Source organism: Panthera pardus, unplaced genomic scaffold (assembly GCF_024362965.1).
Source record: "Panthera pardus isolate Hobbes unplaced genomic scaffold, ASM2436296v1 HiC_scaffold_2, whole genome shotgun sequence".
Lineage (NCBI taxonomy): Eukaryota > Metazoa > Chordata > Mammalia > Carnivora > Felidae > Panthera > Panthera pardus.
In genome coordinates, this window is record NW_026526765.1 from 31,084,010 (window position 1) to 31,110,125 (window position 26,116).

At 45.3% G+C, this 26,116-nt stretch overlaps 2 long non-coding RNA genes across 6 annotated transcripts in view; one reads left to right on the forward strand and one right to left on the reverse strand.

Moving 5' to 3' along the window:
• LOC109275829 (uncharacterized) overlaps window positions 1-26,116 on the reverse strand; it is a 233,007-nt gene that overhangs the window by 110,157 nt on the left and 96,734 nt on the right. For 3 of the 5 annotated variants that reach the window (XR_002084395.2, XR_002084394.2, XR_002084397.2), the window contains exons 4-5: window positions 20,790-20,960; window positions 9,652-9,803 (exon numbers count right to left, since the gene is read on the reverse strand). This is a non-coding gene — a long non-coding RNA (uncharacterized LOC109275829). Of the gene's footprint in view, window positions 1-9,651; window positions 9,804-15,482; window positions 18,103-20,789; window positions 20,961-26,116 lie in introns of those variants that run through there. The other 2 variants (XR_002084398.2, XR_002084396.2) reach the window with 2 other exon arrangements.
• Window positions 2,927-5,243, forward strand: LOC109275830 (uncharacterized). Its single transcript, XR_002084399.2, has 2 exons — window positions 2,927-3,129; window positions 4,802-5,243. It is a non-coding gene; the product is annotated as an uncharacterized LOC109275830 (long non-coding RNA).

A 26,116-nucleotide genomic window follows, 5' to 3' on the forward strand; every position in this document is an offset into this window, starting at 1 on the left:
ATTGCCGACAAGTGGGAAAGATTTTTTTCTATTTTTTTTTTAAGTAGTCTCTTTTCAGATCTGCTGTCTACTTTTCCCAGGAAAAAACGGTCCTCTTTCTTCTAGGAGGAAGTGTATAGGTCTATACAAGATTTGTATACAAGATTTGTTGATTTGTTACAAGATTTTGTTTGCAAGCTCTCATTATGGGCAAAATTATTATTTCTCTTTGGTGGCTCTGAAGTTTTTCTAAGAGTCATGGTGGGGAGACTCCTAGAAAAAGCAGACAGTAACTCAAAGTAATCATTTTTTTGGTTTGCTTTTATTGTCTAGTCTAAAAACTGTGGCTCTTGCCACAGTCCTGTCTGTGGGTTTGGGGGCTCTCCCCAGCAGGAGGTTCTCACTTAAACAGCACCTCGTTACAAACCTAGCTCAGCAAAACCTCCAATAGCAGGTACAAGACACTAAATATGCCTGAGTCAAAGATGTATTAACACAAGGCTTCATCAGCTTTGCAGGTTAGACTGTTTACCATGGCAAGAGCCAGGTATAAGGGGGTGGTCTCTCCTTGGAGAGTTCAAGTCTTTGCCTGTGGAGGGACTACCCCCACCCCTTACTGGATACATGGGATGTTTGGAATGTCATGAAATGCCCTGCATACTGGCCATCCTCCCGGCATCCTTGGGATAAAGTCTTCCTTCTGTCCCTATGGAGCAGCCTTGACACTTTCACCTATTCTCTCTCCTCCAACCACGAGAGAACAAGGCTGCATTAGGAAAGGAAGACTAAACCACTCTCTGAAAACACATTAACACACATTTTTATCTTACCTAGGAGCTACTAGAAGGCAGGAGAGTGACATCTGAAAAAGATTGCTTTGGCTACTCTGTGTAATGACTGCGAAGACTGTATATGTCTTCTTAAAAGCATTGGATATTTGTACAGAATGTTAGAGTTGACAAAATTGTTTTCACAGGCATTGTCTCAGTTGATGGTGGCACCCCATGACTCAAGAGGATTGCTGCCCTTGTTTTAGGGATGAGAAAACAGCAGCTCAGAGAAGGTCTTTACCTGCCCCCCACCCCCCAGCCCTCCAGCAATTATGTAGAACAGGCAGCTGACAAACACTGATAAATCAGATCAGCTCACTGCCATCCTCAGCAACACGTGAGGGAAGGAAACAAACTCTGAGCCCCTGTGGATCAGGCAGGGGCTGGATATTCCACATTTTCTCCGAGTTCCCCCAACTCAGACTCCCTGGGTCCAAATCCCAGCTCCAACACTTACTAGCAGCATGGCCTTGTAGGCCAGTCATATGCTCGCTCAGTCTGTGTCTCAGTCTTCTCACATGTGACACGAAGGTAACAATATGCCCTCCTTACAGTGTCGTGAGGTTTAAAGCAGGCAGTCCACTCAAACACATAGATAGCCCTGTGCTAAGTAAGGACGCCTTGCACATTACCAACTCTCACCATTGTTACTGCCCCTTGTTTCACACAGGAAAGAAGAATGCTCGTGATGATGAAGCGGGAACATTACTGAGATTAGAACCTAAGTTTGACCCCAAAGATCTTATTTTCTGCTGCCTTCAGGTACCTGTTTACTTCCTCCTTTCTGCTCTTTTTCATCCTCCTGGACCCTTCCTCCATTGCCCTGATCCTGGGCCGCCTGCATCAGAATAATCACTATGGACATTCTCCCTTCCTCCCCTATGGACGGAATCCGAAGTTCTGAAGCCAGGACCCAGAAATCTGCATTTTTTCACAAACAGCACAGGTGACTCTTTTGCGCCCTGAGGAAGTGAAGAACCACTGACCCAGAGGGCCCACTGCAGCAGCTGTCGCTCCCCAGCCCCCCTTCACCTCCCCCTTCACCCAGGAAGTGCTCCAAATCTGTGTTGCTGTAAACCCTCCCTCCCCTGCACAGTCCCCATCTGCTTTTTCATGATTAGCAATGATTAGCAATACAAGGCTGATGCCAGCTCTCTCTGTGGTGGCTGGTCCTTCGATCCACTTTGAATAATGGCTTTCTTGAAGTGACGGCTTATTTTGCCTCCAAGTCAGGCAGGTAGGGCATAGAGAAGGGAAGAGGAGAGGCAGAGAGAGGGTCAGGTGATCTCCATTCCATGCACAAGATCCACCATGCACAAAAATACAACAATTACCCGCCTAGAAAATCTCAAAGGGTACCAGGGTCCAGCCTACAAAAATGAGATAACACAACAAGGCAGGCCAGCACAAAAGAGGAGAAACTAAATTAGTATTTGCATTAGAGTTTTATCTTATCTCACAAGCACAGCAGATGCCTTCCAGCACAAGGAGGCCAGGAGGCCATGTGTCATTTACCACATGCTTTCACTTATTCCTACTTTGCAAATAATTGTCAACCCTCTCCACCCCATCCATGCCATCCACCAAAAAGCTTTTACCAAAGACCTTCTGAGAATACCATGGAGCCTCAAAATGTAACCCTAAGGCAAACAACATTTCTGTTTTCTTAGGTAATTTTTTTTTCCCCAAATGTCTTCTTAACTAGACTTAATCTCCAGTTGTGTAAACAGCTGAAGATATCCTAATTCCTGAGAGGATGTCAAAGATTCATACTTGAGTGGGGAAGATATTGAGGGTGTGGGGAAGAATGGAAGGAAAACTAGCATTAACTATTAAACACGGACAAGATTTTAAAAATTACATACCATTTGGCACTTCTCATCTCCAAAGTATGCTGCCCCCATTGAAGGCAAGGAAAGGCAAGCTTCTCACCATGGCAAATTGGCCTAATTATGCTTTCTCTCTCCTAAATTGGGAAGGGTTTGCATGCACTGGTTTAAAAACACGCTTCCTATGAGTGACCGACCGCCTTTGCTCTGGATGGGAATGCAGTTACCCTCTCCGCACCGGTTTGATGCGGTCTCTCATTTTACAAACTGGACTTGGAACCACTTAACAAAAGGCAATAAGCAAATGCATGTGGAAAATATGCAAGTCAGCTCTCCAGGCCAGGGTCCCGGGCATGTTCTTAGAACAGAAACCCTGCTCTCAGCTTTATTTTGCTGCAGGAGCTTGGGGCAGGTCAGTGGTTCAGGGTCTGCGTGTTGAAGCAAGGTTGGAAATAAAGAAGTTCCTGATGTGCCTCACCCTCCACAAACAGGTAGGCGTGGGTTTACCCACCATATTTTCCATATCGTTGAATTTCTGCTACAGGTTTCATATTGCTATTGCAACTTATCGTCACCCAATGATTTGGGTGACGGGTATTTGGATCTGGGGCTGGGAGGTCTAGTTGCTGCAATCACAGGGCTGTCCCCCTGGCGCTTAGAGCTCAGGTGAGGATCGCCCACGTCAGTCATGCCCAACAGCCCCTCTTAGACCCTGGGGAGTCACCTAATGTCAGAGACCAAATCATTCGGGTACCATCTAGTCCAACTCCCTCATTTTACAGACGGGCGAACCGAGGCCCAATGGTCTCGTGTCACTATGACACGGTGAGTTGATGGCTATACAAAGGCGTGAATTTGGGCCCCGTGAATCTTAGTCCAAAAACTGCCATGTTGCTCTTTAAGTCTGAAAAGAATAGAGATAATATTAACACATTCTCTGAAGTCTTCATTACCTTAAAAAGGAGAGAGACAGAAAAGATCAAGATAAAGAAGGAAGCCATGTGTAAGAGTGGGCAGGGGGCAGAGAGGCCTGGGCTCAAGCTCTGAGAGGACGCACGACATGGATCGGCCACGAAGCTGATGAGTGGACTCAGGATTTACCTAATGTTCTTGAGCCTTAATCCTCATCTTTAAAACAGAGACATAGTGCCTACTTCACAGAGTTGCGTTAGGATTAAAGGAGATAATACTCAGGTCCTGGCACACACAAAATGCTTAATAAATATTGGCTCTTGTTACATCCCCAGTGCAGACATCCAAGGACTTAAATAGACTGCCAAGGCATCAGTCCTGGGGGGCCTGTCCTCAAGCCAAACTTCCTCCTTGCCAACTCCTCTCTTCCGGTCCAGGACCCTGGCTGCCCACACCCTCCCTCTCATCCCTCCAAACAAGACAGTCATGACAATGTTGGTGCCCAGCTCCACGGGATCTTTCCAGAGGGGAGGCAACGTACTGACTAGAAACGAAGTTGCAAAAGGACATGGGATAAAGGGTGCTTTTAGCAAATGACAATGAGAAAGTTAGGAGAGTGACCTACGGGGTTCCTTTCATCTGTTATTACAATGCTGGGTTACGTAATAAAGCCTTTATGGTATAGGGAGTATAAAATACAATCACCAGCATGCCAGTCTCCATGGAAGTTAGAATGGCAGCAAAATGAATGCCCGTTACTCTTCTCTTCCCTTGCATAAGTCATCAGACACCCTGGCTTAGTGCATAAGGTTGGTTTTCTCCCCTCCAAGACCATTAAAACTGTCCCATAGAAGGTGATTTAAGTGGCATTCTAATCACTAGTTCTCTGCTCGGTTACTGTACAATGATAATTAATATTTACAAAGATGACCCTGATTTAACACATAAAGATCAAATTAATATTAATCAACATAAATAATATAAGTTAATATACATAGTATTAATTCAATACGGTTTTCAGGAGAAATGCATTCGCTCACGTTCTGAGTCTCCAAAAGTCGACCACATATTCATCACGCATGTTAACCAGAACACCCTATTTTCTGGCTGTATCAGAAAATATAATTCACTCTTTTTCTTAAACTCCAGATTTGCAGTTTTCCTTTTGAGTCCCCATTTATCTTCTTACGAAACATGTGCCCGAGAGGACGACAGGATAACATTTTCTCAAGACAATGTTTGTTTTTGCAGAGTGTGTCCCTGATACTGGATACCACCCCGCTGCTGGAGACCCTTGGGCTGAGAGTCTGAGGCTCTGACGTTGCAATTCAGACCCCAAAGCGCAGCGGATTTTCATCCGGGTTTCAGAGGAGGCATTATCTTCATTTTGTTTCTGGACACTGGAGCTGAACCCCCTCCCCCAGAGATAAGAACAAACAGAATGTGTTCTGTCTTCCCAAAGATGCTACATCAGCATGTATTTTCCACTTAAGGCTTTTAAGCATTTGACTTACACATTTATGAACACCCCCAGTGGACCGTTAGGGTTTGGTTTAATCCCCAAGAAAACTGGCATTAAAATAGACCTTTTCCCGGCAATAATAATCTCATTTACGATAAATTATTCTATTCTCAGTACCTTTGAGACACATGAGAGCTTTTATGTAATAAAGAAGCCATTTATTTCCGAATATTTTAATGCATGTTTCCATATTTTTCTCATTTTTAATGCAAGGGCCACCGACAGTATTGTAAGAGAATGTCTTTTAAAAGCAAATTTATGGCAAATGTTCCAGGGAAATGGACGGCAGCATGCATCATCGCACAGCTATACCACGAGAGGAACAGGACAGAGATGTTCTAATTCTCATTTATGTGCATAAAAGAGTAACCTCTACAGAGAAAGACAATGTTATTGAGTAAATTGATAAGATATGGAAGACCTCGATTCAATCTGGACTCCAACCTTTGATGTGCTATATGCACTCAGCTAGTGCTATGTCTCATATGCCTGAAATACAGGAGGCAAAGGGACAGATGTTGGGGAAGATCGTGATGACCACTGAGGAAAAGAAAGTCAAGTCGGAGCCTTTATGTGTTTTGAAAGACCAGGGAATCAAGGAGCAGATAGAACGGGCCCTGCTAGAAGTTCGATTATTTTGATCTTCGAAACTTTCATTTCAGAACTACTCATCTCGGTGCCATCTGTCTGAAAAGCCACCAAGATGGCGATTCTTAATTGGGAAGGCGGTGGCAGGGTCTGGCTGCGGAGACAGTGTCAGAATCAAAATATACACGCCTCGGGTTCGGTGCTTTTAATTTATGCTAGACTCCTGGAGCAGAAAAGCACTTTGAGGAATCTCAGATGTGCAATTCTGATATGCTTCCTGATTAAGAACCACTGCACCAGCGTAAGTGTGAGATTTACTTCAAGCACCATCGTATGTACTTATCAGAGACAAGAAAGTGAACCTTGGACATGAGCTGTACAGCACTTCTGGGATAAGAAGCCAACCCTCATGGGTAGACCTCCCACAGGAAATGTCTAAGGAGGCTGGGACCATGGGGACTGATGGCTCAGAGCTGCACTAATGGCAGCCAGTGGCACGTATAGCTGCTGAGCACTCAAAATGGGCCAGTGCAAATTAAGATGTGTTGTAAGAGTAAACTACGTATTAAATGTTATTATTTTTTCAAATTTTTTTAACATTTGTTTATTTTTTGAGAGACAGACAGTGAGTGGGCAAGGGGAAAAGAGAGAGACAGAAGTCACAGATTCCAAAGCAGGCTCCAGGCTCTGTGCTGTCAGCACAGAGTCCGACAGGGTCTCAAACTCACAAACCGTGAGATCGTGACCTGAGTCGAAGTCAGACGCCCAACCAACTGAGCCACCCGGGCGCCCCAGAGATTTTAAAATTTAGTACAAATTAAAAAAACATGTTATCGCATGAATAATTTTTTTAATAAAGCTTATTTTATTTTTGAAGGGACAGAGATAGTGCAAGTGGGAAGGGGCAGAGAGAGAGGGAGACAGAATCAATCCCACGCAGGCTCTGTGCTGCCAGCATAGAGCCTGACAGAGGGCTCGAACCCACAAAACCACGAGGTCATGAGCTGAGCCTAAACCAAGAGTTGGACACTTAACTGACCAAGCCACCCAGGCGCCCCTAGTGAATAATTTTTTTTATATTAAATATATGTTAATCTGATAATATTTTGGATATTGGGCTTAATAAAATATATTGTTAAAATTAGTTCACCTCTTTCTTTTTTCCCTGTTCAAATGGGTGACCACTAGAAAAGTTAATGCTATATATATGAGGCTTGACCTTGGGGCTCTCATTATACTTCTGATAGGTGCACTGGTTCAGGCTGTTAGTCAAACCCAGTTCTGAAGTCTAGAAGGGGGGGGAGGCGGGGGGCAACCAAAACTCTGATGTAAGGTTATAATCTGCTGTTACTCAGGACTTCACAAAGGTTCCACACCCTGCATGTGAACCGAGCCTCTGAGTTGCTGAATTTAAGTGGAGGCACTGTGAATCCCCTAGGCCTATACCAATGGCACAGGCTTTGACCAAGGGCCGCTGGGAAGAGCTGTCTCCTCTCCAAACAGACAGAAGAGCTGAGTCCTTGTGTGTCAAGAGAAGCATGATAGAAAAGCAGGGAGTGCTCAAAAACCACGTGAAGTGGCTTCAGGGAGCAGTGGTGTTAAAATGTGGATAAGCGAAACAAAACTTGGGGAAATTAGGAATCAAAAGGGAATCTGTTTTTGCACTTTCTAACCTCAAGCTTTCAAAAACTGAACAGGAATTCTGTTAGTAGAAAAGTGGGTATTCCCTGCACCCTTCAGGACACCCAGTACTGTGCTAAGTGTTGACATGCATCAGCCTCTCTAATCCTATGAAAAGCACTATTAGGCAGTCACTGCTATTATCCTGTGGTACAAACGCAGAAGACAAGCCTTGGGGAGTCTAATGACATGCTAAGTTTTCACTTCTGCTAAGTGGCAGAACTGGGCTTGAAGCTGAGAGTCTAGGTCTACCCATGTAGACCATGGTCTCCACCAATGCACAGCTCAAAACACGACTCCAATCTCAGGAGGTTCGGGGGGCCTTGGGGAGAAGACAAGGGGTGGGGATATGTCCCAAACAAAGTCCCTGGAGTCATTTTCAGGACAATCCTGGGAGCAGGGACCATAAAGAAAGGTGATGAAGGCAAGTAGCCAGGAGTTGAGAGTCCCTGTTTGGGTGACTGAGCAAGAAAAAGTACAACATAGTCACTGAGGGTGTGGACTGTGGAGGCCACTACCAGGGTTTGAATCCCACTGTGACCCCTTCCTAAATGGCTATGCAAAGGCAGTTCCCCAAGCTTTAAGTTGGGTTCATTCTAGGAGCTGCCTCAAAGAGCTGCAAGAATTAAATGAGATACAGGTATGGAACGTGCCCGGTAAGCACACACAGTGAGTCCAACAATGGATATGGCTGTTCTTACCACAGGGTGGTTTTAGGATAAAGCTCTTAAGCCTCGTTCCCCATTCACCCTTATCACTACCTGCTTCTGACAGGTATGGGGAGTCAGCATGTTTAGAGTCATGAAACGTAGAAGTACTCAAGAGCAAGCCAGCTTCGCCCTGCTCCAGAGAGAAGAGGCACAAAAGAAAATTGCCATAAGCTTGTGCCTTCTTCCTCAGATGACAGAGTGTTGAGATACCTGAGGATACCTCCCGGATGCTTATCGGTGCAAAAGTTGGGCTCAGTTTGACCTGCCTTTGCCACGGTAAAGAAAGAGCCCTTTGCCCTGAGTGGGTGAAGCATCTTTCTAGGGAAGAGGACCCACCAGGATCCCCAGGTCACCCCGCTGTAGACACATCTCCATGGCCTGGCATAGCAGGGTGGGCCAGCAGTGTGCCCAGGAATGGCCCGTGTCAGAGGCCGGGTGGGCTGGGCCAGCACAAAGGGTGGAGGCAGGACTGAAGAGCCCATGCTCTTAGTGGTCAGGAAGTGGATGGCCACAGCAGGCCACAGAGGAGAAAGAACTCGGGGAGCTTCTGGAGGCTTCTTAAGTAGGAACGCTTCCCACTTATAATTCAGGTAACCCAATTCCCTATCTTTGGAAGTCTTGTTTAGAAGCTAGAGATACTTAAGCATGGTTTTCCAAGACTTGGTGCATCTCCTAGGAGGTGTTCCTCTGAAGCTTAGGCTAAAATTTTATTATGGTCAGTGGAAGTGAAGGGAGCACTTCAGAATGAGAGCATTGACTGTTTCGTTGCATTACAGAGGAGTCAGGGGGTGGTCCACCTTGGGTGGGAACTAAGGAGAAAGGGAGTCTGGGGCCAGACCTTGAAAGGTGGTCTCTCCTTCCTTCCTGTTTCTCTGTTAAAGAGTACATGTTACAGACAGCCTAGACTCTGAGCAGAGAAAAGTAGGCCCCTGATACTGCTGGCAAGGATTATACCATCTCATAAAGGAAGAGATTCTCTATCACAACGGGGAGTCTCAAATTAGTCAAAGACTTGGAATGGTTTCCTGATAAATGAAATATAATCAATTATGGTGACTTCTTTTGGGGATGTTAAATGTCTTGTTCCTTTCCCTTTGTTTTCTTTGGATTGCCACTGAGGTCAAGTGCAAAGTTGTTGATCTCACCACAATAGCCCAGAATACATGAGCACATCTGCAGCCCAGGATACAACAGCACTCAAGTGACCAGAGTGAAATGTGGTGCTAAGTGAACCAAGCAGAGAAGGAGACACATTCTGGCAATAATCTTTAGCCATTAGAAAGTGAGATATATATACACATATACATTTAAATGATATTTTAAAAAGAGATACGACAACACAAAATGTTGGAGCAACTTCAACTCTCATACGTGGCTGGTGGGAATGGGAATAAATATGAGCACTTTAGAAGACTGTTTGGCAATATCTCCTAAGCTTAAATATGTAAATATCTTCTGTTCCAACAATTCCACTCCTACGAATAGATGAACAGAAATATGTACGCATGTGCACCAAGACACGTGTAAAAATGCTCACAGATTCAAAAAAGCCAATACACGAGCATCTCTTTTGCACAACTTCAAAATCCACTTGAGCTTACCTTTGCTGTCACAGGTGGTTTCACGCAGACTTTGGCTTCTTGTGGGTGAAATCAGTAATGCCGTGTCTAGGACCTGCACCACATACATTTGACTTCCTGCAACACAGACTCTCTGCCTTGGGATTCCCTCGAAACTCTCACGCATGCATAACCTGGAAGAAGAGAAGTTATACTGATGGGATCATCCTTGACCAACAGGGGGCAGGAGCCAACGGGCAATGGACGAATGTTTCCACTGCTGTTCTCCCTGGTGAGCTGTTCTGAAATGCATTGCATACAGTCCCTCAGAAGACCCTGACAGGATTGAGCACGAGCCGACCATGGTAGTGGTTAACCTAGAAACACATCCAGAGGGGCCTCCCTTCTTCCATTTCACTCTACCTGGCCTGCATACCAATTCTCAGGAAAACCATTCTCAAATGAAGTTTTCACAGGTAATCCTTTGTCTCAGGCTCTCCTTTTGGGGGAACCTGGGCTAAGATAGCTCAATTTGGAAACCACCCAGTAGTAAAATGAATGAATGAATTGTGGAATATTCATAGAAAGAACCGTGGCATTCATCCATTCCAAAAAATGACTGGAACTCACAAATAGAAGGTTGAATCAAAGAAGCCAGAGGTAAAGAATATATATACACTCTAGATCCCATTTACATCAAGTTCAAAAGTAGGAAAAACTAAATTATAGTGTCAGCAGTCAGGAGAATGGTTGCCTTTGGGAAGGAGGAAGGGAGCAGTAAGGGGGAAAAGGAGGAAGTTCTGCTTATACTGTCAATATTTTCTTTCTTGAATTGAATATTGTTGAATGAACCTCACTTTATGATAGTTCCTTGAGCTGGGCTTTTAGGTTTTGCACATCTGTGTTATACTTGAATAAGAAATGTTTTAAAAGAGCTTAAAGTCCAGATTGTGGTGACCGACTTCTTTTCCCTGACTCAACAATGCACAAGCTTGCTTTAGGAAGATCACCATTTATATCCATAGTCTATTACAGGAGATGAAAATTCCAGTGCCTTCCCTAGCCAGGGGATAACATAAGCAAGTGAAGATGGCCCAGCAGGACTGTGCTTTTCTAAACAACGTGAATCCCCTTTAAGTTCCAGCCAGCGTTATGGTGATAAACTGGGACTCCAAGAAAAGGAGAAAAACAGTAAGTAAGTAAGTGAGCAAGTGAGCGAGAGGAGAGAAAGAGAGAGCCAGAGACAGAAAGAAGGAAAGATGGAGGGAGGAGGGGAGAATGAAGGAAGGAAAGAAAAAAGAAAGGAAGGAAGGAAGAGAGGGAGGGCAGGAGGAAGGCAGGTCAAGACAGGGGAAATAAAAGCTCTAATTTGTAGTTTGGCCAATATCTGTTGAGTAAATCATCCCACTATGGCTGGTTTCAGGCTATCAAGTGTTTAACAATTGGCTTTCAACATTCCTGAACACTTTGTATTTGGTTCTTATGAGTCAGTCTGAGTGGGCTCCAACATGCCACCAGTCCTGGCCAATAGTTGTCATCTTTGAAAATGGTTCCAATGTGTCCCGATCTTGGAATTTTTCAAAAGAAGCCAGAAATCTGGATTTGTATCTGAAAACCCTTGATTTTTAAAAGGGTATCAGCTAGTCCAAATGTTTAAAAAAACATTTTTCAAACTAAGAAGAAAAGCACACCTGCAAACTAGATTTGGCCCATAAGATGCCAGTGTTTGAACTCTGGCCTACAAACTCTTTGAAGGAGAGTCTCAAGCCTCAGTGATGAAGCATCGTCTTTTGGACACATAGGGTGCAGACTTACTCTGAGTGGCTATATGGTGCAGTGAAGGACTACTACCTACCCAGGGGTCAGGAGAACTGGATTCTAGCCCCAGTTTTCAGTATTGCAATCGCTTTACTTGCCCGAGCCTCAGTTTCCCCATCTGTGTCAGGATGCCTTCTGAAGATGTTCTTGTTGTATTAGAACTTCCAGCATAATGTAATGAGTATATACATCTGTAAGGCTATCCTTTGGGACAAGAAAGATTTTGCAGCATGGCAGGGATAATTCAGTGGTTCCTGGTCACTGGACAGAGAGTGCAACCCACTCATCAAAGAGAAGGTGAGGCTTTCCCGAGGCCATCAGTAGAATGACATCCATTGGCTTGCTGGGCAAGTCCCGTCTGGGTGCTCCATAGTCCTCAGCCTCCTTGATTTCTTGAAGGTAACAAGTCCACTTTCTTGAAAGGAAACAGATTGTAGCAGGAAGCCTTGAACCTGAGAGTTTGTGAGACCTGGGCTTGAATTGTGGCTCTGGAATTTGTCAACTAGTGATTTCAACCTCACTTTCCCCACGAGCTCCTCCTACCTTACACAGATTGTGACAAGAACCATCAGCTGTTTAAAGTGTCTTACACAGTTTCTGGAACAGTGGCAAATAAATGTTAATCGCCATTATCATCGTTACGACTTATCCAGGCATCTACGTATAGGTGCTGGACAGCCAACAGCCCAGATATTCATTACAATTTACTCTTATGTCTCCTTTGGTTTCGTTCTGTCTCCTTTACTCTGTTATTTTGGAGATTCAGCCAGAGCTAATATTTCTGCAAGATCCAGACAGGCCTGGACGCAGATATTCTGATCTAATCCAAATGTATGGGCTCAGGAATGCTCACAGAGAGATGCTGCTATGTATTCTGCTGGAGAAAGTTCACACACTGGAAGGGAAAGATTCAAACTTGGAACATCTGAGAAGGCAATTAGGTGGCTTAATCTGGGTCGTTAACTTATTTTAAAATAACATGTGTAAGTTCCCAAAAGACAGGATCAGAACTCTATCGGAACTTGGGACAAAGCGAATAATCATGCAGCCTGATCCTGTTTGTATCTAAAATGTTGATCTTGGCTCATCATGGCTTTTTTCATTCAGTTCGATTTTTAAAATATTGCATGAAAATATTGCCTGGATCACTGCCTTTTTTGGTGCCCATTAAAATTTGTACTTCTTCACCTTGGTCCCAACCCTGCTCACTGTCATGTGAGCACCCTAAGCCAACAGCTCCTTGGAAGGGTTGTTGTGTTTTTGAGAATTTCTAGTTGAATTTCAATCAGGAATGAGATCCAAGTCTCTTTACATGCTGAGGCAAGACTTTGTGGAGAAAGGAAAGCACTAGGAGTCAGAAAGCCGGGTTCTAGCTTGAATCTGGGTGTGCTATATCACTTGAGTGGATCATTAGACTTTTCTGTTTCTTTGACTTTGAAGTAAGGATAAAACACATGCATACATTTTTGGCAAGGCTGGAATATCTTAATGTTGACTAAAATATTACATGAAAATATTCACTTTTCTGCTGAGTTCTTGGTACGCACTATATGTACAAAGAGAGTTAGACAGATGCTTGGTTGCAGACAGAATTCACTGTGGGTACCCCAACTGTGGTCACTGGACTACACTGGCTATTGCACGGGCTAATTGTTCCAGGAGAGACTGCTGTTACAGTCTCGGGAACTGTACCTGGGACCATCGTCACCTCTGCCTCCGTAGACGCTGTGTCTCTCGGTCACCCTAACTGAAAGTCTTCTACTCAGCACTCTGGACTCTGCAAACTCTCCTTCTAATCAAAGTCTTGCATGCGTGCATCTGAGGAGGCCAGGCCTATGCTTCTATCCAGCTGCAAAGGAATTTGGGGAACGATTTCTTGCTCCTTCCTGGGGAACTGGAATCAGAAATCAGGAAAATTTCAAACCCACACGGGGTCTTGGGGAAGTGCTGAGCAGTTAGATGTCATGATGGATGTCCACTGCAGAGGGGTGGCTTTTGCAGGCTCGAAGAGCGTTCATGGGTGTATGTGCAAACACAGGGGCAAGGGATCAAAGATACACTTGGAAAACCACCTCCCTCTTCCCTGAAGTCACACATGCTTGAAGCCACCCCATTTCCCTGCACATCCTGGAAACAGAAGTGTTTATGAGAAACCAGTCTGACAGTCACTCCTGGTGTCCCATCATTCATTTAAAACCTTAGATTCCCCTGTTTTCTGGTAATCTGATAATGTGACTTCCTTGCCCCTGCGGGAGGCTCTCCGGACTCATTAATCTGAAAATCCTTGGGAAATTCATCTGCAAAGGCCTATGGCTAACTGTCACCATGGTCAGCTCACAGACAGGCAGCCGAATATTTACAAGTTCTAAAATCCTGGCCCTAGCCTGTCACTTTACCTAACCTGGCTAGATTCTCTGGATAGGACAGAAACAACTCAAAATGACTGCCCTGTCTCTTTTATGCAGATTACCAGGGGTTCAGGGCACCAGCACAGGAAGGTGTGCAGTGAAATGAAACAGTGAAGTTCCCCCCACCCCCCTGGGGCATTTCCTTCTCTGCAGCTTCTCTTTAGCAGCTGCCTCATTGTGTGTGTGTGTGTGTGTGTGTGTGTGTGTGTGTGTGTGTGTGTGTTTGCTTTGCTCCTTTTATATTTTGAACTGATCGATGTTCAGGACCAGAACTCATCTTTGCCTTCTCTGCCCCAACAATGTCTCAAAAAAAAGATAGTTAACAATTTTTTTTGAAATAACTTCTATATTTATGCAATAATATTCCTTTTGCTCCTTTTCATCACAAACAAGTTGGTTTCTCCACAGAAGGAATAAGGAATATAATAAATGATGATTATATCCTAAAGGTAACATCACAGATGACTATTTAACCAATAGTATTGTCGAAAATTGTTTATTGCAGAGAAAAGAAATAAGAAAGCTCTTTTTTTTCCTACACTCCTACTCAAATGAAACATAAAATCAGTAATCCCAAGTAAGAGATTATTTCGGAGAGATTCTATACCTCGAAGGAGGCTGAAACTCAAAGAAGAGCAGGTGGCCTCAGAAGCAGCAGGCAGTGGAGCATCTGTGGGCTCCTTACAAGACTCTGTAGACGTGAACTTCTGGCAAGTCAGAAGATGCCAACATCAGTTCTTTGTTTAATCTAATTTCATTCCAAACACCAGGGCAGTTAAATCTCTAGAACTATTCTTAGGTTTATTAGACTTAATACAGCTTGTCTTTTGGCTCACAAATGGGACCAAGAAAGGAGAAGGAATGCTCTTCTCCAGGAAGCCTTTCCCACCTCCTGCCTCCAAGTTCAGAAATTATATCTCCTTCCCGGGCAATTCCATAGTTTCTTTGTTTCTCCCCACCCCCCCCTTATAATATTGATTATATCTTCCTGTGTTTTCTGGTAACTGGGTATACAGTGTTCTTCTTCACCAAATTACACATTTCCCAAAACATAGGAGGGTTTGTGCTTTACTTTCTTCACCTGCTATAATAAAAAATATCACAAACCGGGAGGCTTAAAGACAACAGAAATGGGTTTCTCACAGTTCTGGCTGCTGGGAAGCCCAAGATTATGGCACTGGCAGATTCTGTGTCTGCTGAGAGTCAGCTTTCCCACTGATGGCTGTCTTCTCACTGTGCCCTTACATGGCAGAAGGGACAAGGGAACTCTCTGGCATCTTTTATAGGCATTAATCCCATTTATAAGGGCTCTGCTCTAGCAACCGAATCATTTCCCAATGGCCCCACTTCTTAATACCAGCACCTTAGGGGTTTGATTTCAATACATGAATTTGATGGGGGCGGGGCACAAATATTCAGATCATAGCCACTTGGAATAGAGTTTAGTCATAGAAAGTGTTCTATTATCATTGTTACTATTGTCTCAATTCATCTAATTCCTACATCAAGCTATTCTGTGGGCACTCGATCTGTGCTTGCTAAATGAATGAGCAGATTCTCATGGCTCTGTGTTTATAGTGACTCCCCCAGGGCCCCTCCCCCACGTCCCAGTATACACACACACTCAGAGTACCATGACACCATTCCTTTACTCTCAGGTCCATGTTTTTATTTGGAGAGGGGAGCACTACTTTACAAAACAGTGAGGACTTCTGTTCGAATGAAGATGTCTAATTTTTCCTGGGAGACCAAAAAGGGGTCAGACCACACTGACTGCAGGGAGTGCCTCTAAGTCAGGAGGTTGAGTCCTGGAGGAGAATTTGCACCCACACAGGGGTTCCCTTCCTCTGTATTTTGGGCAACATTGCTGAAGACTGATGAGGGGTTTCCTGAGATCAACATCCATTCCCTTGTCCCATACAAGACCTTGGTTTGACTGCCAAAAGTTCTCAAATTCGTTTATGACTGAGTCGCTAAACACACTTTCATAGAGCTGAATACCTACATAAAGAAAACATGATACCCAGAAATGCCATCATTTTGCACGACACCCTTTTCTCTTCCTTCACGTGTGGCTGCCTAGGCAAGTCTTCAAGTCTTCCACGCGGTGAGGAAGGCGGCAGCCGGCTCTTGCGTTGGGTAATCAGGCGTTGGTGCCAGGACCTTTGCACGGCCACTCTTACAAAGACAAGCAGTGTGGTGTTTTGTGTACTTAAAGTGCCTCAAAGGTATTTTTAGGTGTTACAGGATACAATAAGAATACACTGATGGCCGAATTTGAAGGCAAAATCCAGACAGTTTGATTATTAACTCTCTGATTTACTGGTGTGTAAATTCAGTTCCAGCTGGAGGTGGGCATCTGCTGCATTGGAGGGCTCTTGACATCTACTCCTTTAAACGGGAACCAGCAAATTGAGATCAAAGGTGAGTCCTGGGGGGAAGGGCTACTTAAAAGGTGCATATTGTCCCTCCCGGACAGACTGTCTCCAGCTGAGTAGAGAAAGAAGCCCGTGGCCACACATGGGCAGGCAGGAGCAAGGTCCAGCAGGCCTGTGGGATTCCCCAGCAGGCCAACCCACTTTCTCACCTCTCCCCATCCCTTAGCAGTGCCCCTCATTGGTCCTCGCAGTACAAAGCAAATGCCTGAGAGGAAGGCAGCTGGCCTCTTCACGCCTGCTTGTCTCTGCCTGAGTTTTGAAGTTCTTCCAGGGCCTTTCTGTAGCAGACATTCATCCCCTTGGCTGAAAAGGAGCACGGCTCCACGGGAGCCATGTGGGCTCAGGGCCAGGGAGGCTGAGGAGCATACAAGATGGAGACAGAGTTCAGTCCCACGGCAACCCACCAGGATGAACCTGCTCCAAGCTGGCCTGTCCTACAGAGCCCACTTCCTCACCATTGCCTTGAATTATTCATCAGCTCTTGCAGAGAAACAAAAGGCAAAGCCATTTCGTCTCCTCCAGAACTGACTGTCCTCCTCTTTGACCTCAGGGAGTCTTAAAATTCAAGACGCGCATCCAAAACTCCCATGCACTTTCGAAGAGACAGGAAAATGCCCCGTCATCTTCCCCTTCCAGACTCGCTGAGCCCTGCTGAGCAAGTGTCTCTGGCTACTTGGTCCCTCAGCCTGTGCTTTGTCCTTCTTCTCACTGATCATGAGAAGGATGGGTTAGGGATCCTTGGCCTCCTATTGAATGACCTGGACATCTTAATAGGTGCCAGGGGTTGGGACAAACGCTCTACCTAGACCCTAGGGCCATCTATGCTCAGCCTCCTAGGCTTCTCTTCAGAGAAGCTCTACCCTCCTGGTCCTGGATAGCCCTGCTTCCCAGACGACTGTGAACGGGGCAAACAAAAGGCACTTTGTCCAGTCGCCGCTGAACTTAAGCCCTCTACCAATCCCACCCCCTTTACTTCAACCCAAGTCCCGGATCTCCGCTTCACCAAGGAAACGTGAGCCACCAGGCAGAAGCTTCTCCTCCCTCCACCTCTAGAATTAGAGGTGTCTAATTCTAGGTCTTCACGCCATCACCCCCTTTCCTGACTCGAAGGAATCTCTCCTCTTAAAACAACTACTGTCTCTAGTTCTGCCCTTTGCCCAAAAGCCCTGCCCCCTCGCCAGGACCCTGCTGGCCTGTGTGCACCTCCTCTGACAGAGTGGCAGTGTGCCAAGCTAATACCTTTTATTTAATAAGTAAATAAAAAATGAAAGATCAGTGCCTTGCTGACATCTTTTATGTGAGCACTGCCACCTAGCAGCCATGTGACCTGGGGCAGTTTCAAGCTGCCCTCGGCTGTGGGGTAGTTAGGCAATTGTCAGGGCTTCTGGGAGACAATAGCAATCTCTGGCGATCAGAGGTAAAGCAGCCCTGCACAAGCTCAGTGACAGGTGCCCGTTACCATGGCAGCAAGTCTGAGATCAAATTCTGCTAAACAAGCAGCACTATCGCCAAGCAGGCACAAAACCCTCGCCTTAAATCTGTTTCGCAAGCTTGGCCTGGCCCTGCTCCATCCTCAAGCACTCCGACGAGCACCTCGCATGAGAGGATAGCTTCCAGGCAGACAGAACCGAACTCTGATGGCAGGCCCGGCCAGCAAGACTGGGAAGGGGGGCTCGGGGGACACCGCTGCTTCTTCACAGGTCACACCGAAGCGTATGCTGAAAGATCTTCAATCATCCCACACACAGTCCGAGAATATGCAACTTAAGCTCTTTGGTACAGCTCTTTCCTCATTCTGGAAAAATGGCAATAATGATGGCATCTGCCCTCTAAGGATGCCGGGAGAAGGAAGTGAGTTAGTCAACACATCCACAACATGTAAGAGAGAGGCTGGCTACGGTCAGCGCTCGCTCCATTTATTTCTTATTATCATGTTTCTCTGAACTCTCTCATTCTCATCAACCTACCAGATGTCTCCTTAGATCTTACCTTTCTGTCAGTTTACACCCTCTGTGCTGCTCGACTTCTTCAAAGATTAACCTTCAGTCTGTGTCTCTACTGAATCAACTCTACCTCAACTTTCCACTCAAGTCCACAGTTTCCCATAATTTCCAATTCAATTCCTCCAATATCTGTGACACCCCTTGCAGGTACACTGGCCATCCTGTGGCAGGTGCAGGAGAGATTTCAAGAGGTATATCTGAGGAAATGTACCTCTTTAAGGAGCTCTGGAAAGAGAAAAGAATGCCAAATCGTACATTGCTCGAAGGCCAGGGCCTCAACTTAAAATGTGACTTAAAATTTTTTTAAATGTTTATTTTTGAGAGAGAGACAGACAGAGAGAGAGAGAGAGAGAGAGAGAGAGAGACAGACAGAGAGACAGAGAGACAGAGAGAGAGAGAGGGAGAAACAGAGAGAGGGAGACACAGAATCTGAAGCAGGCTCCAGGCTCTGAGCTGTCAGCACATAGCCTGACGCGGGGCTTGAACTCACAAACCCTGAGATCATGACTGACCTGAAGTTGGACACTTAACCAACCAAACCACCCAGGTGCCCCTTAAAATGTGACCGGGAGGTAGAGGTAGTCCTGTCCATATGTCACAGATGGAAGTGACTCACTACCCACAGTAGAACACACATTGACATCTTAATCCTCCTAGGAGTTGTGAGGTTCTAAAAATAGGGGTGATCAGACAATGCAGGAATCTCCCAGTTCAAGGCTGTTCTGTGTTTGACATAAAATACTTTTACATATCTTAAGATCCAAAGAAAAGTAAAATTCAATCAAATGACCAATCAAATTGAAGGCAAGCTGAAAGTTTCTTTGAACAGCAGGATCACTCATTGTCCAACATGAAAGGGAAAGCCATGCCTGGGGACACCGCAAGGAGCGTTCTTGACAATGGGGGCAACAGGTGAGGATAGAGGCAGTATCTAGACCAAAATCTCTGCTTGCTGTGTAATCTCCAGCAAGCTGAGAAAGCAACCCCCCAAACTCCGAGAATACAGCAGGATGATCTGAATTGTCCCCTGATACCTTTTATTTGAGAAAGAGGTAAAACCAAGTATAGAAATGTTTAAGAGTATCAAAACTACAGCATTAATATTTTGCCTTAGGAATCTGTGCACGTTTGGTATTTTAGGTATGTGAAAAACTTAGGATAATTTGGCCTATTGCAGTTGTAAACAGATCAATGCTGAAATTTCATCCTGAATGTCAGGTGGATAACTAATTTAGACTTTTGACTTCAAGTAGAAACCTCACTAAGTTTGTATAGCATTGAAACATCTAAGAAAACTTAAGCTTTTCTTTTAACCACCACACTTTTAAGATTGTGACCTGTTAATTCTTTAAGAGCTGATTCAAGTACTCAGGATGTTTTGTTAAATCAGGCAATTGAGTTACTTAAAAAGGAAATCAAATGTATTAAATTTGTACACACAGTCTAAAATATTTAAAGTAGTTTAACTGCATTTGGAAGTGATACAACATATTAATCTAAGGCCTTCAAAAACGATTTTTCAGATTTTCTAGATGTACAAATCTTAATCTATTTATAAGCAGAATTTAAAATCAAGAACTTGAGTTTCAAATGTGTACCTTAATAAATTGAACTTTAAAGAAGCAAACAACAAACACAAAAACAACCCCCCTGACTAATTTGTTTTGGCACAAAAACTGCCCTTAAGTAACTAAAGCAATTAAATAATTACTGTCTACTCACCTAGCCTGTGCTGCCTAAATCCTTATACTATCTTGGGCTTAAGTCTCATCTCTCTAACAAGTTTGTTTGTGGCACCGGCTGGGTTGTCTCTTTCTGCTCTATCCTCCAGGGGACCAGTGGTACATACTCAGCAAATTCTTTTCTCACCTGACTGTATGACTTTGGACAAGTCACTCTGAGCCTCAGGCATCTGAAAAGGAGGGAGTGGACATCCTGCTAAGAGGTGGTCTCCATGAGAGAAGGACCTATGTCTGTCTCATCACATTGTATCCCCAGAGCCCAGACCTGTATGAGGCACACGGCAGGTACTCAACAAACACCACCGCATGAATGAGCAAATGCACTAGATAGTTCTAAGGCTCCTTTTACATGGACCCCAACTGTTATGTCTCACAATGTCTCAACGGGCCACAGGAGCAGTCCATCAACAGAAAGACAGTAACCTTAGTCACAGCAGATTAGGGTCACAGTTGGAATGAGGCAAAGTAGATCTTGACTATTCCTGTCTGGTCACCTTTCAACCAAAATGGAGTCTGCTGCAGACCAGTCTGCCTTGCTCTGCTGTTTCAATCTTCCTGTCCCAGAATGATCTCCTCCTGGCACCGTCTGAGAAAGCTAACACCCTTCAGAGGAGAGCACAGCAAGCCCTGCTTTGCCAACCTGGCTTATATGAGTGGCCTCCTGTCGCGTTGTTTTCCTGCATTCTCACACTAAGAGACCCCCTCCGCCCCAGGGGTAGTGGACAAGGAGGCAGGAGGGAAAGGAGACCGATAAACCCCTGCCCCACATACCTGGAGGGAAGTGAGGGAACGTGGGAGCTTCAGTGCTGTGGCCAGTGGTTAATCGGCAAAGGGACCTGGGTGACATGGTGGGTACAGAGTTTTCTTCCCAACTCTGCCTCGAGCTCTGTGCGACCTCAAGCAATGAATCTCCTCCTCTCTTCGGGACCTCCTTCTCCAGACCTACAGAACAAGGGCAGAAACAGAAGATCTAAGGCAGCAATTCCCAAACTTTTTGGTCTCAGGAACTCTTTAGCACTCTTAAAAAGTACCGAACCCCCCAAAAGTTTTTGTTGTATCTATTGGATTATATTTACTGATATTTACTGTAGTAGAAACTGAAACTGGGAAACCTTTAAAACATAAGAATTCAGAAGCACGCATTCTACTTGTCATCAGAGTGAGGATGTCATCTCCCTAAAAGAATTCCGTGATACTCTTGAAGGAAACCAGAATATATCACCCCAGGATGTGCCTCTTTGACATAAAGATTGTTTTGAGCTGAAGACAATTAGGAGCAGTAAAGGCAGAAAAAGCTCTCCCTTCTCTGCCTGAAGGCAGGACATATGTTCTCCTTCGCTGAAGACAGACTCCCATCAGCCCTGAGACGGCATCAGAGGAATCCGCAAACAAACCTTGTTAAACTCACTCTTCCCTTTCCAGTTACTCCCTCACCATTCCCAGCCCTAGCCCAAGCTTCTTTGTTTTGACAGATCTTCACAAATGTATTGTTTCTTTGTCTAAAGACTATAAAAGCTGCCTGCGTTGGCGGGTTCATGGGGTCTTCATTCTTTTACGAAGGCTCCCGTGTACGTGGGACAATTCAGTACAACGTGTGCACTTTTCTCCTGTTCATCTGTCTTTGTCAGTTTGATTTTCAGATCCACCCAGAGACCTTATGGTCCTCCCCTATACACTTAGGAGAGAATAAACATTTTAAAAAATCTTAATGTCATTATGGAAGTAGTTTTGACCTCCAGGACCACACATCTCACCTTGAGGACTACACCCCACTTTGATGCCCTCTCATCAGAATGGTGACATTAGCTTTCATTAAGAAAAGAACAGGGGTGCCTGGATGGCTCAGTCGGTTGAGCGGCCAACTTTGACTCAGGTCATGATCTCGAGGTCCGTGAGTTCGAGCCCCACGTCGGGCTCTGGGCTAATGGCTCAGAGCCTGGAGCCTGCTTCCGATTCTGTGTCTCCCACTCTCTCTCTGCCCCTCCCCCACTCATGCTCTGTCTCTCTCTGTCTCAGAAATAAATAAACTTTAAAAAAATTTTAAAAAAAAGAAGAGAAAAGAGCAGACTGAGGGGCATCTGGGTGGCTCAGTAGGTTGAGTGGAGGGTCATGAACCAGCAGTTTGTGAAATCGAGCCCCAAGGCGGGCTCTGTGCTGACAGCGTGGAGCCTGCTTGGGATTCTCTCTCTCTGCCCCTCCCCTGCTCAAGTTCACATGCTCTCTCTCTCTCAAAATAAATAAATAAACTTAAAAAAAAAAGGAACAGACTGGAAGTTATTAACTTCAAACTGAAGATGCCACTTGACATCTTCATGCCCTCCCATTGGCCTTCACTGCTTGGGACCACACCACCATGGCCTCCTGAGAACTCCTTTCATTTCACACGTCCTGCCTGTTGTTGCCAGTGGAGCATCTCAGATCGTCCCTCCCTCCTGTCCCGTTCCTGCCAGGCCAGCCCAAGTCAAGGCGCCACGACGCAGATGCCCCTGTGAGAACTGGCGCACAGTGCAACTTCTGGAGCTGCTGGAAAACTGACTTCTAAAGGGACTGGTGCTTCCTTAGACCCAGGGAACCCGGTGAACTTTCTGCCCAAACTGCCTTTGCAGGCAGACACCCTAAGCAAGAGGCAAGAGTCTGGGGGACGACAGGAGAAGAGGATGAAGGGGACCGAGCAGGCAGCATTAGGATGGTGGGTGAGGTCAGGGAGAGGGGCGAGTGGTCCCCACCAACAGGGTGGGCCCCCCGGGGTGGAGAAGCCCCGGTTCTCCGAGTCTCAGGCTAAGAGCATAATCAAGGACTCCCACCCAGTCCCTCGGGCAGATCCAGGGGTCTGATCAGCTGCCTCCTGCCGCCAGCATCCCCCTGCCCACTGGTTTCTGTTGTCGAGCCGTGGCCAGTGCAGAATGAACGGCCCGGCACACCCCGGTTGGGTACACAAGTTCGGTCCCCGGTAGCACCTGCGCACATCTGCGCACATCTGAGCAAGCGTGCTGGAGGGTCGTGTTCCAGCTCAGGGTCCGTTAGCTTCACACTCCCTTAGGGGCCGGTCACCAACAACTCAGCAGAGGAGACCCACCAGTGATGAGGGCCACAGCCCCACCTGCAGACAAAATCGTGAAGGGGGCCGGCTGCCCCTCTCCACACCTTCCGTTTCTGCACTCATCTCCCACCACCAAGGGCGGAGAGCTGTAAAGTGCTTTGTTCTGGGACCTCCTAACATTTTGGGAAAAACTATGTATCCTTCTCAGACATTATTTATTATTTAAAAAAATTTTTTTTTAATGTTTATTTCTGAAAGGGAGAGAGAGACAGAGCAGGAGCAGGGGAGGGCAGAGAGAGAGAGAGACAGACAGACAGACAGACAGACAATCTGAAGCATGCTCCAGGCTCTGAGGTGTCAGCACAGAGCCCGATGTGGGTCTCAAACTCAGGAACTGGGGAGATCATGACCTCAGCCGAAGTAGGACACTTAACCGACTGAGCCACCCAGGCGCCCCTATCCTCCTCAGACATTTTAAAAATCACATATAAAATTTGTATCACAAGTTTAAGTTATTAAGAAATATGTTAGCTTCTGGCACATTGACTTTTCAAATTGTTAAATCACTCGTTTAATGTATTGAATACCCACCTTCATCTATTGAAAAGACACGTGAACCAGCTCTTTTTAACAGCCATAAATTTTCCATCATTTATGATGCCTCCTTGCACTCGTATTTTCAACTATGTGACCCACACAACTTTATCTTAGTAGGATAAGCTTTTAAGCTTGAAAATCTTATATTGGTCACCATACCATAATCCTTGGTTATAAAATATGTACATAAGTTAAAATTTTACATATTAAAATTTCCTAGATTATTTGTTATATTTATTAATTCAAAATTGAAAAAGTTAAAATTTCCTGTCACCATAAGAATCTACATGTTACTCAATACTATAGATCGATTTGTCATTGCAATTTATATTAGTAAATAATTGGGTAAAATAAAATAACTACCATATACAGTTTTTAAATAATCATCAAGCATAAAAAAGGGAACTAGTCTTTTTTTAAAGATTAGTTTTTGTATTTTGGATGAATATTGCTTATTGCTAGAGTAAGACAATATTCCGTGGAAATTGCCAGCAAAAAGAAGAGAAGCTATTAATAGGGCCACTAAATATACAGAAAAGCTGAAGCAAGCAGGAGACTTGTACCCAAATTAAAAATGCATATTAGTTCACAATACACAATAATCTTCTGGGTAAAAGCTAAAGAAGATTGTTTTCCCATGCATTGGAGCAAATGATTAAGAAACTACCTCATATAATTTACTTTAACTTGAAGCTATAATCTTAGTCTTTCGCCTCCTCCTACTTGAAATCAATCCCTAGTATGTACTAGAGACTCGGACACCAATATTTCAAGTTGATCCTTTATTTGGCGCACTGGAGGGTCTCCACCTAGCAAAATGCAGCATGAGAGAAAGAGGTCCCCTGGGGGCTTCTGCAAAAGGGGGATTGCGGGGAGAGAATCAGCCTGACACCTCGAATGTACCCCCAAGGACATCAGTTTTAGGGAAAAGCACATATGGAAACCAGGATCTGGAAATCGATTCTACTGAAATTACCCACATCCACGTACTCCTTGATGGAGCTTTGAGTGCTCCCAATGGCGGTTGTTCTGGGGTGCTCTGTCCATCATATTCCCCTGCCTGCACCCACCCCGATATCCATTTCGTTCAAGCCAACGATCTAAAGCCAAAGATCTAAAGCCCCCATCGGCAAGCCAGCAAGATGTTCTCCTGCAAGTTCCAGTTGCTCATTTCTTCTCCCCTCCCTTCCCTCAATCTTCCGGACACAGTGGCCACTCCCAGGGACTTGGGGTCGTGGTTTCTGACTGTTGCACAGTAAGAGGTACCTGCTGATGAGCTGACATACTAACCTGCAATCCATAGGGAGATGATTTCTAAAGGCCTTGCCTCTGGTGGGTGACATAAGTGAGGATGTGCCTATCTTCCTATGTCCTGTGTTTTTCCCTTCTCCTTCCTCACCTCCTGGACACTCTGCAGTATCTCGGCGTTTCTAGACACAGTAAGCTGCAAATGCCTAAGACACCCACCAGAAATGCAAATATAACCTCGATTTGCTAGACAGACTCAACCGTGGGCCCCTAGCTCAGAAGGCTCCCAGAAGCCCAGTTTCTGGAGGGAGTGACATAGGAGGGTGAGATGGGGTTTCTCAAAGGTGGTTGTGATATAAGAGCAGAATCAGAGGGTGCTAGATACCTCAGTGAGTGAGCGGCTGAACAAGAGAACCTAAGAACCCTGCTGGTGTCCCCATTGCCCCTCCTCTCCCTGCACCGTTCCTGTCACTGGAGGAGTGCCACGGCAGAGCAGAAGAACAGGACTGAGAACGGGGGCAGGAGGAAGGTGGTGACTCCTAATTTTGAGTTCTATCTTCCTGGATGAAGGGAGAGGGAAAAGAACTGGCCTTAGGCCACATCTCTAAGCAAAACAGGATTTCCTGCGCATCCTGTCGTCTTTTTTCTGGAACCCCTCCAATAGTGCCTTCCACACGGTTTCTTCCCTTCCCCACCCGGCTCCCTGGCAGGTATTTTTAGGCTGAGGGGCCTCTCTCGGTGGTAACTGCTGAAGAGGAATGCCCAAGCACCTGCATCCCCTGCGGTTTCCTGGACTCAGAAATCCAGGGGTTCCTCCTTCTTCCAGCCTCAGCCGGACAACCCAAGAGCCGTCAAGAACTTTCTAGAAGTGGATCACTGAATCCAGATGAGTGATCTATTGAATACTTGTGTAGCTATAAAATAAGAATTCATTCATTTAGAGTTTTGTCCAGCTGCAGTGTGTAGCCTGAGTCAGAAGGCCATTAGCCGTACGTATTACAGCACGGTCTGCTTCAAATGTTTAGTGACTTCTGGGGAGAAGCAAGACATTCCTGTGTATTAGGTATGATGTTACTACTATTATCCTCATTTTACACATGAGAAATCAGTAGTTTGCCCAAACCCACACAGTCAATACCTGATAGAGAGGAAATGTGAACTCGGGTGCTCCTTTTACCTGATTCCAAGGCCACACTTGTTCTTGGCTCCACAC